Below are 11,602 nucleotides of genomic sequence, written 5' to 3'. Positions count from 1 at the left end.
TAACAGTTAGACTGCACATGATATGTTGGGGGGAACAGTTAGCATGCAAATAATTTGTTGGGGGGTAATTGCTGGGATGTACATGGTTTATTGGGGGCAGGGGGAGAAGGGGTTGGAATGCACATGATTATTTTAGGGAGGATATGGGTTGTCCCAGCTAATTCCAGGGGGGGAGCTCTGGAGTGGGTACCATGGAGATGATCCATTTTGAGGCAAAGCCTTTCATCCCCCTGTTTTATAGTCAGTCGTTGGTTATGGGCTGCCTCTGGGGGTGGGGTGTTTACATAACTCGACAGGCAAAGTGATGAATGGGATCTGGACAGAGCACCAGGAGCGTTCACTACAGTGCTCAAAACTTTGTCTGGTTATGTTTACCCACTGCCTCAAAAGTTGCTATACAGAATATGAATGTCACTTCCTCTTCATTTTAAAGTGTTCAAAATAATGATTTCCCATAGACCATGTTGCATCACCACATGATAAAGCCAAGGGTGAGCGGCTTACACATAATTCTTAATTCTTTATGGTCTCAAGGATTATGATGTCACTCAGGCTTAATTCATGTTAAGTGTTGGTGTAGAGGATGATGTTAGTACCTCCTCTGGCACCATTTCCTGGCCTACTCCTTAGAACTAGTTCCATGAAAATATATTTTATTTTATTTTATTTATTTATTTTTTTAACATCTTTATTGGGGTAAAATTGCTTTACAATGGTGTGTTAGTTTCTGCTTTATAACAAAGTGAATCAGTTATACATATACATATGTTCCCATATGTCTTCCCTCTTGCGTCTCCCTCCCTCCCACCCTCCCTATCCCACCCCTCCAGGCTGTCACAAAGCACCGAGCCGATATCCCTGTGCCATGCGGCTGCTTCCCACTAGCTATCTACTTTACTACGTTTGTTAGTGTGTGTATGTCCATGACTCTCTCTTGCCCTGTCACAGCTCACCCTTCCCCCTCCCCATATCCTCAAGTCCGTTCTCCGGTAGGTCTGCGTCTTTATTCCTGTCTTACCCCTAGGTTCTTCATGACATTTTTTCCCCTTAAATTCCATATATATGTGTTAGCATACGGTATTTGTCTTTTTCTTTCTGACTTACTTCACTCTGTATGACAGACTCTAGGTCTATCCACCTCATTACAAAGAGCTCAATTTCATTTCTTTTTATGGCTGAGTAATATTCCATTGTATATATGTGCCACATCTTCTTTATCCATTCATCCGATGATGGGCACTTAGGTTATTTCCATCTCTGAGCTATTGTAAATAGAGCTGCAATGAACATTTTGGTACATGACTCTTTTTGAATTTTGGTTTTCTCAGGGTATATGCCCAGTAGTGGGATTGCTGGGTCATATGGTAGTTCTATTTGTAGTTTTTTAAGGAACCTCCATACTGTTCTCCATAGTGGCTGAGCCAGTTCACATTCCCACCAGCAGTGCAAGAGTGTTCCCTTTTCTCCACACCCTCTCCAGCATTTATTGTTTCTAGATTTTTTGGTGATGGCCATTCTGACTGGTGTGAGATGATATCTCATTGTACTTTTGATTTGCATTTCTCTAATGATTAATGATGTTGAGTATTCTTTCATGTGTTTGTTGGCAGTCTGTATATCTTCTTTGGAGAAATGTCTAATTAGGTCTTCTGCCCATTTTTGGATTGGGTTGTTTGTTTTTTTGATATTGAGCTGCATGAGCTGCTTGTAAATTTTGGAGATTAATCCTTTGTCAGTTGCTTCATTTGCAAATATTTTCTCCCATTCTGAGGTTTGTCTTTTCGTCTTGTTTATGGTTTCCTTTGCTGTGCAAAAGCTTTGAAGTTTCACTAGGTCCCATTTGTTTATTTTTGTTTTTATTTCCATTTCTCTAGGAGGTGGGTCAGAAAGGATCTTGCTGTGATTTATGTCATAGAGTGTTCTGCCTATGTTTTCCTCTAAGAGTTTAATAGTTTCTGACCTTACATTTAGGTCTTTCATCCATTTTACTGTAAACATTTAAATATACATTTATGCTTGGAAAACAATGAACACTGTACTTGGATCATGGCAGGGTGCAAATAAGATCCCTTGTTATTAATATTATTTTATTGATTATGATGAGGATGATGGTTGAATCCTATTTGAACTTAGAGTACTTAGTCCTTACACCATACTGCCACCTTCTGGGGAACCTACGGAATAAGAAATTCAAAGCAGCTTCAAGCGCTGGGTTTATGAAACGGGTCGAAATCTTTGGGATGTGAGGAACTGGAGCAAATCCTACAGAAATATTAACTAGTGCCTTTTTATATCACCTTAAATCTATTAATATGTTCTTATTGCATTTGAAAATTCAGGTCCAAAGATACTCATTAAGTTAATAAGCTAAATTTTGTAACAAGTGCATAAAAATGGGAGGTAGGAACTTTATACATCCCTCCACCTACCCACCCATCATCCACCCATCCACCCACCCATTCATCCAACAAATGTTTAAGATATACCTTCTCTGTGCTCAGTGATTTTATGTCAGCGTTATTAATTTTACTCAATCTCAATTTTCTCATACTTCAAGTGGGGTTGACCATGCCAATGCATTTGCTCTTTAGGGGAAAGAAATACATTCATGGCACTAACAAAATTTGATTTTCTTTCTTTTATTTGTTAAAAAATGCATTTTTCATGCAAATAGTTCTAGGCAATAAAATCAGATAGTTGGTGCAGAGCAAGTTTGGGAATAGAGAAACACTAGGGGATTAAAATAAAGATGTTGCTATGTAGTTAACTCATAACACTGACATATTTTGAGTAACTATTGTAAATTATATACCACTTCAAATTTAATGACTTCACCACATTGCATTGTGTGGAATTATTTATTCAATTCCCTACTGATAGACCAGACACTTAGGCTGCTTCCATTTTCACCCTATAACAGATAATATCGCAGTGAACATCCTTATGTGTTTTATCACTGAGATCTTGTGCAAATATTTCTACAGCGTAATTTGTTGGAACTGAGTCAAAGGGTAAAGACCTTTGAGATCCTGACTTATTCTGTCTAAATGGTTCTTTAAAAAGATTTATGATTTATATTCTCTCCTGCTTTGATTGTCTCCTCTTCACCTCTTGGAGGAGGGAGGGATTCTTGCCCAACTGTTATGGGGATAGTGGAACACATGACATCTGTTACTGGTCAGATAGCACTTTATTAGTCACATATGCTCGTAGCCCTGGGGGGTGGGAGGATGCCATGTGTCATACAGGATTCCATGTGGCTATACTCAGCAACAGAATGAATAGCCAGGCGTTGTCAGAGGCAGGCTTGGTAGTGATAAGAGGATGAAGTGCCCTCTCGTTCCCATGGCTGGATGTGACTGGCTTGTTTGAATAATTCTGCAGGCTGGCAGGGCACTGAAGCCCGCTATTCGGGGATCAGCAGGAATTGCGCCTGGTCCCCATGATAAGGAGGATTGTTTGCTAGGGGATCATTTCTGTGGGAGCAGAGCGAGGAGGTGAACTTACAGTAGGCCATTCAAGACCATCCCAGTTTTCCCCAGATGTCAAGGCCGCACATAATGGTGGACCTTAATTTTAGGCCTTACACCACACCTCCCAAACAATAAAGTCCAGTCTAAAGAATAAAACAATGAATAATGTAAAAGCTCACCTCCCAGGCACAACCAGGATTAATAGTTGCGACCAGCCTTCTGTCTATCCCTGTCTGCATACCTGCAGAGAAAAGGATGGCAGACCAGGTCAACTGTAGGGAATATTTGTCATTCTTTTTAGACTGCCCAGATCATTTCAACACCTCCTATGCTTCTCACTCTAGAAGTCAGATCCCGCCCTTCCTTGCCTCCCTTGTAACACAGGGCTAGGCTCCACAAAGCAGATACAGTATCACTTGAGTCCTAAGCTAGCAATACAGAAGGCAAGAACTTCAGGGGACCCATGCTGGGAGGGTAGTGAAATGGAGAGGACCCTATGGTCCTTCCCTGCCATGACCTCTGCCTGCCTTTTGTCTGTGGGAAAACTTTAGCCAAAGAATAAGTTTAATCAGAGAAGTGAGAAAATGCAGAAACAAAGGAAAACAGTCAAAGGAGACCAAATAATATTAGTCATTAAGCATGGTCAAGGACCTTTAGTTCCTTCTCAAGGACTATAGGTAATATTCTGAGCCAGATCCTCTGAGCTGTCTTAGAGATACTGAAACCCCCACCAGGTGGAAGATGTTAACTACATGATGACCAGACTGTAGCCATGACGTAAGCTGCCACAATTCCAAGAATTGGCCTCAAGGAAATGGGAAGAAACCAACCCTGGAAGTGAAGATTAACTGTAGCTAAAACAATCAAAATGATGCTGCTCAGACCACTGATGACCAATTTCAAGACGACTGTCAGAGCTGACTGTGCTGTTTCTGCATGGAGCCCCCTCCCTCCGTCTATAAAAGCTCTTGCCCACTGATTGTCAGTGGGAGAGGGAGTCAGCCTTCGGACAGGAGTCTGCCTTCCCACTGGTTGCTGTCGTCCAGGATAAAGCAAAGTTTCCTTTCCACCAACCTTGCCTCTTTATTGGCTTTTGAACAGCAAGCAGCTGGACCTCCTATTTTGGTAACAGTAGCAGCAGCTATACAAGGTTTTCTGGGGTTACCAGTGCCAGAGGATCAAGAGTTAGCATCCAGCACCCAGCGTTGGTCACATCAGTGTCTGGGTTTTGGTGTCTGTGCCTGCCACGTGGGAAATTACCTTAATGCAATGACAGGCCCCAACTATATCACCAGGCAAGCCATGCTGGAGGTCACAGCATAGAAAGGTTCACAGGCCAAACTGAAATACTTAAATCACATGGTTTACTAAATCAACTTAAAACACAGTGAGGAACAAGAGGAGAGACGGAGTAACACACTTAGGTGTGTGAGTGGACAGACCATGCTGAGTTCTAGGGTACACAATGTTCGTTTGTCTTGTCTCCTTCTCTTTGCCCAGTCAGTCTTCCCTGCTGCTGCTGAGGACAGAGCTGAGGTTTGAACAAGCGGTCCCCAACCAGAAGGTGCCCTGGACAATGACATATGCTTTTGGTCACTGGCATTGAAGTCCAAGGAGCAAGTGAGGAATTCGAGGACTGCAAGGCCAGTGAGTTGCTTCTACATGTGATGGGGAGCTTAAAAAAAAAAAGAATGACAAGCTCAAAGTCCTAAAATATTTGCTCAAGTCACTTGTCAGGGAATCAGGGACTTTATCGTACTTTACTAAAAGAATGTCTTATTTCATACATCCTCAGGCTGAAATAATCTAAAACTAACCTTAAAGTTTTATCTTGCAGGTAGCAGAATTACAGCCACAGATAAACTCACAGCCTCAGTGGATTCCCAATTGTGATAGTGTCTGTGTTAAGAAGACTCCATAACTGTCCTAAAATAATATCTGGGAACAAGTAAACTCTTAAGAACACTTTTAATTTGTATCTTCCAAAAGATATAACAAGAATAGTTGCAAGTAAAAAAAGAATAAGACAGAGCTTTAAGAATTTAAAAGTATGGAAGCCAACATGAAAATTCAATAAAAGGATTAGATATAAAGTGGTGACACTCTGCAAGAAAGGAGACCAAAAAGATAGAGTCTGAGGAGTTTTAGAAAGAAAGAAACAAAAAAGAAAAAAAATCCAAAAGGAGCATGTTATCTAAGAAAATAATATAAAATACTTTACCAGAGCTGAAAGACATGAATTTCCAGAGCAAAGAAGCCTACTGAGTAAACCACAGTGAAATTTTGGAACATGTAGTATATAAAGAAATTATTTTTTCTATTTCTTTATATTTCCCATAATATATAACATTTTAAAATAAGTAACATGGATGACTTTAAGTTGTCATAACACTTTCTGTTCTATGGGGCATTTTTTTGGTCAACTCCTGTTGGGTGTTATTCATGTTTGTATTGTTGGTGTGGCAAGAACTCTACTGAGGATATAATCTTCTCTTTATAATAGGAATATATCTCTAAGTTTATCACTTATCATTTACACTTTACTCTTGTTTAAGGTAGAGAATGTTATAATTTAAGTCTATTAAATCCATCAGTGTTTTTCTTTGTGATATATTAGAAAAATAAGTATTGAATAACATGGATAATTTTAATAATATAAATGCAAAACAAGGCAGAAAGGACAAAATAATTGATAATCAAGAAACAACACCAAATACTACTCTTAATTTTGACCATAACTTGTACTTTTAAAAAATTAACATACTGAAGAAAAGGTGGAGCAAATTGAGAAGAGTAAAGAGAACTGACTCACCCACCACCAGTCCCTCCCATCAGGAAACTTGCACAAGCCCGTTAGATAGCCTCACCCACCAGAAGGCAGACAGCAGAAGCAAGAAGAACTACAATCCTACAGCCTGTGGAACAAAAACCACATTCACAGAAAGACAGACAAGATGAAAAGGCAGAGGGCTATGTACCAGATGAAGGAACAAGGTAAAACCCCAGAAAAACAACTAAATGAAGTGGAGCTAGGCAACCTTCCAGAAAAAGAATTCAGAATAATGATAATGTAGATGATCCATGATCTCGGAAAAAGAATGGAAGCAAAGATCGAGAAAATGCAAGAAATGTTTAACAAAGACCTAGAAGAATTAAAGAACAAACAAACAAAGATGAACAATACAATAACTGAAATGAAAATTACCCCAGAAGGAATCAATAGCAGAATAACTGAGGCAGAAGGACGGATAAGTGACCTGGAAGACAGAATGGTGGAACTCACTGCTGCAGAACAGAATAAAGAAAAAAGAATGAAAAGAAATGAAGACAGCCTAAGAGACCTCTGGGACAACATTGAACGCAACAACATTCGCATTATAGGGGTCCCAGAGGAGAAGACAGAGAGAAAGGACCCAAGAAAATATTTTAAGAGATGAAAGGGAAGAACCTACAACCAGGATTACTCTACCTGGCAAGGATCTCATTCAGATTCGATGGAGAAATCAAAAGCTTTACAGACAAGCAAAAGCTAAGAGAATTCAGCACCACAAAACCAGCCCTACAACAAATGATAAAGGAACTTCTCTAAGAGGGAAACACAAGAGAAGAAAAGGACCTACAAAAAGAAACCCAGAACAATTAAGAAAATGGTCATAGGAACATACATATCGATAATTACCTTAAATGTGAATGGATTAAATGCTCCAACCAAAAGACACAGATTGGCTTAATGGATACAAAAACAAGATCTATCTATATGCTGTCTACAAGAGACCCACATCAGACCTAGGGAAACGTACACACTGAAAGTGAGGGGATGGAAAAATATATTCTATGCAAATGGAAATCAAAAGAAAGCTGGACTAGCAATACTCATATCAGATAAAATAGACTTTAAAATAAAGAATGTTACAAGAGACAAGGAAGGACACTACATAATGATCAAGGCATCAATCCAAGGAGAAGATATAACAATTATAAATATATATGCACCCAACATAGGAGCACCTCAATACATAAGGCAACTGCTAACAGCTATAAAAGAGGAAATCGACAGTAACACAATAATAATGCGGGATTTTAACACCTCACTTACACCAATGGACAGATCATCCAAAATGAAAGTAAATAAGGAAACAGAAGCTTTAAATGACACAATAGACCAGATAGATATAATTGATATTTATAGGACATTCCATCCAAAAACAGCAGATTACACTTTCTTCTCAAGTGCACATGGAAAATTCTCCATGATAGATCATACCTTGGGTCACAAATCAAGCCACAGTAAATTTAAGAAAATTGAAATCATATCAAGCATCTTTTCTGGCCACAATGCTATGAGATTAGAAATGAATTACAGGGAAAAAACAAAACACACACACACATGGAGGCTAAACAATACGTTACTAAATAACCAGGAGATCACTGAAGAAATCAAAGAGGAAATCAAAAAATACCTAGAGAGAAATGACAATGAAAACACGACAGCCCAAAACCTATGGGATGCATGCAGCAAAGCAGTTCTAAGAGGGAGGTTTATAGCTATACAAGCCTACCTCAAGAAACAAGAAAAATCTCAAATAAACAATCTAACCTTACACCTAAAGGAACTAGAGAAAGAAGAACAAACAAAACCCAAAGTTAGCAGAAGGAAAGAAATCATAAAGATCAGAGCAGAAATAAATGAAATAGAAACAAAGAAAACAATAGCAAAAATCAATAAAACCAAAAGCTGGTTCTTTGAGAAGATAAACAAAATTGATAAACCATTAGCCAGACTCATCAAGAAAAAGAGGGAGAGGACTCAAATCAATAAAATTAGAAATGAAAAAGGAGAAGTTATAAGAAACACCACAGAAATACAAAGAATCCTAAGATACTACTACAAGCAACTTTATGCCAATAAAATGCACAATCTGGAAGAAATGGACAAATTCTTAGAAAGGTATAACTTTCTAAGACTGAACGAGGAAGAAATAGAAAATATGCACAGACCAATCACAAGTAATGAAATTGAAACTGTGATTAAAAATCTTCCAGCAAACAAAAATCCAGGATCAGATGGCTTCACAGGTGAATTCTATCAAACATTTAGAGAAGACCTAACGCCCATCCTTCTCAAATTCTTCCAAAAAATTGCGGAGGAAGGAATACTCCCAAACTCATTCCATGAGGCCACCATCACCCTGATACCAAAACCAGACAAAGATACTACAAAAAAAGAAAATTACAGACCAATTAACACTGATGAATATAAATGCAAAAATCCTCAACAAAATACTCGCAAACAGAATCCAACAACACATTAAAGGGATCATACATCATGATCAAGTGGGATTTATCCCAGGGATGCAAGGATTCTTTAATGTACGCAAATCAATCAATGTGATACACAATATTAACAAACTGAAGGAGAAAAACCATATGATCATCTCAACCGATGCAGAAAAAGCTTTTGACAAAATTCAACACCCATTTATGATAAAAACTCTCCAGAAAGTGGGCACAGAGGGAACCTACCTCAACATAACAAAGGCCATATACGACACACCCACAGCAAACATCATTCTCAATGGTGAAAAACTGAAAGCATTTCCTCTAAGATCAGGAACAAGACAAGATGTCCACTCTCACCACTATTATTCAACATAGTTTTGGAAGTCCTAGCGATGGCAATCAGAGAAGAAAAAGAAATAAAAGGAATACAAATTGGAAAAGAAGAAGTAAAACTGTCACTGTTTGCAGATGACATGATACCATACATAGAGAATCCTAAAGATGCCACCAGAAAACTACTAGAGCTAATCAATGAATGTGGTAAAGTTGCAGTATACAAAATTAATGCACAGAAATCTCTTGCATTCCTATACACTAATGATGAAAAATCTGAAAGAGAAATTAAGGAAACACTCCCATTTACCACTGCAACAAGAAGAATAGAATACCTGGGAATAAACCTACCTAGGGAGACAAAAGACCTGTATGCAGAAAACTATAAGACACTGGTGAAAGAAATTAAAGATGATACCAACAGATGGAGAGATATACCATGTCCTTGGATTGGAAGAACCAATATTGTGAAAATGACTATACTACCCAAAGCAATCTACAGATTCAATGCAATCCCTATCAAATTACCAATGGCATTTTTTACAGAACTAGAACAAAAAATCTTAAAATTTGTATGCAGACACAAAAGACCCCGAATAGCCAAAGCAGTCTTGAGGGAAAAAAACGGAGCTGGAGGAATCAGACTCCCTGACTTCAGACTATACTACAGAGCTACAGTAAGCAAGACAATATGGTACTGGCACAAAACAGAAATATAGATCAATGGAACGAGATAGAAAGCCCAGAGATCAACCCACAAACCTATGGTCAACTAATCTATGACAAAGGAGGCAAGGATATACAATGGAGAAAAGACAGTCTCTTCAATAAGTGGTGCTGGGAAAACTGGACAGCTACATGTAAAAGAATGAAATCAGAACACTCCCTAACACCATACACAAAAATAAACTCAAAATGGATTCGAGACCTAAATGTAAGACCAGACACTATCAAACTCTTAGAGGAAAACATAGGAAGAACACTCTTTGACACAAATCACAGCAAGATCTTTTTTGATCCACCTCCTAGAGTAATGGAAATAAAAACAAAAATAAACAAATGGGACCTAATGAAACTTCAAAGCTTTTGCACAGCAAAGGAAACCATAAACAAGACAAAAAGACAACTCTCAGAATGGGAGAAAATATTTGCAAACAAATCAACGGACAAAGGATTAATCTCCAAAATATATAAACAGCTCATGCAGCTCAATATTAAAGAAACAAAAAACCCAGTCCAAAATTGGGCAGAAGACTTAAATAGACATTTCTCCAAAGAAGACATACAGATGGTCAAGAAGCACATGAAAAACTGCACAACATCACTAATTATTAGAGAAATGAAAATCAAAACTACAATGAGGTATCACCTCACACCTGTTAGAATGGGCATCATTAGAAAATCTAGAAACAACAAATGCTGGAGAGGGTGTGGAGAAAAGGGAACCCTCTCGCACTGTTGGTGGGTATGTAAATTGATACAGCCACTATGGAGAACAGCATGGAGGTTCCTTAAAAAACTAAAAATAGAATTACCATATGATCCAGCAATCCCACTACTGGGCATATACCCAGAGAAAACCATAATTCAAAAAGACACATGCACCCCAATATTCATTGCGGCACTATTTACAATAGCCAGGTCATGGAAGCAACCTAAATGCCCATCGACAGACAAATGGATAAAGAAGATGTGGTACATATATATAATGGAATATTACTCAGCCATAAAAAGGAACGAAATTGGGTCATTTGTAGAGATGTGGATGGATCTAGAGACTGTCATACAGAGTGAAGTCAGAAGGATAAAAACAAATATTGTATATTAACGCATATATGTGCAACCTAGAAAAATGGTACAGATGAACCAGTTTGCAGGGCAGAAATTGAGACACAGATGTAGAGAAGAAACGTTTAGGCACCAAGCGGGGGAAAGCGGTGGTGGTGGTGGTGGTGGTGGTGGTGTGATGAATTGGGCTATTTGGATTGACATGTATACACTGATGTGTATAAAATTGATGACTAATAAGGACCTGCTGTATAAAAATAAATAAAATTAAGAAAAAAAGAGAACTGGCTCAATCAACATACAAAAAACACACATGATAAATAGAAAACCTAAGATAAATGTAAAATAAGGTGGCAAAAGTACATTAAACATATCAATAATCACATTAAATGTAAGTGGATTAAGTTCCCCTGTTAGAAGAGAGTTACTTTCAGACTTCGTTAAAAAACAAAATCCAGCTACGTACTATTTCTTTTTTCTTTTGTTTCTTCAGCTATGTACTATTTATTTAAAAACATCAATTAAGAGAAAATGACAAAGAGGTTGAAAACAAGAGACATATCATACAAATACTAACAACAAGAGCAAGAATATGTTATGGCAATGTTAGACTAAAATTAAAGGCCAACTTTAAAAAGGGAAGAGGGGGAGATTTTATACTGATATAAGGTTATGTCATCAAAAACGATAATGATAGTAGCCAATATTTATTGAGCACTTATAACATG

Source organism: Phocoena sinus, chromosome 3, assembly GCF_008692025.1.
Source record: "Phocoena sinus isolate mPhoSin1 chromosome 3, mPhoSin1.pri, whole genome shotgun sequence".
In the NCBI taxonomy this organism is placed as follows: Eukaryota; Metazoa; Chordata; class Mammalia; order Artiodactyla; family Phocoenidae; genus Phocoena; species Phocoena sinus.
This window is presented reverse-complemented; position numbering follows the sequence as displayed.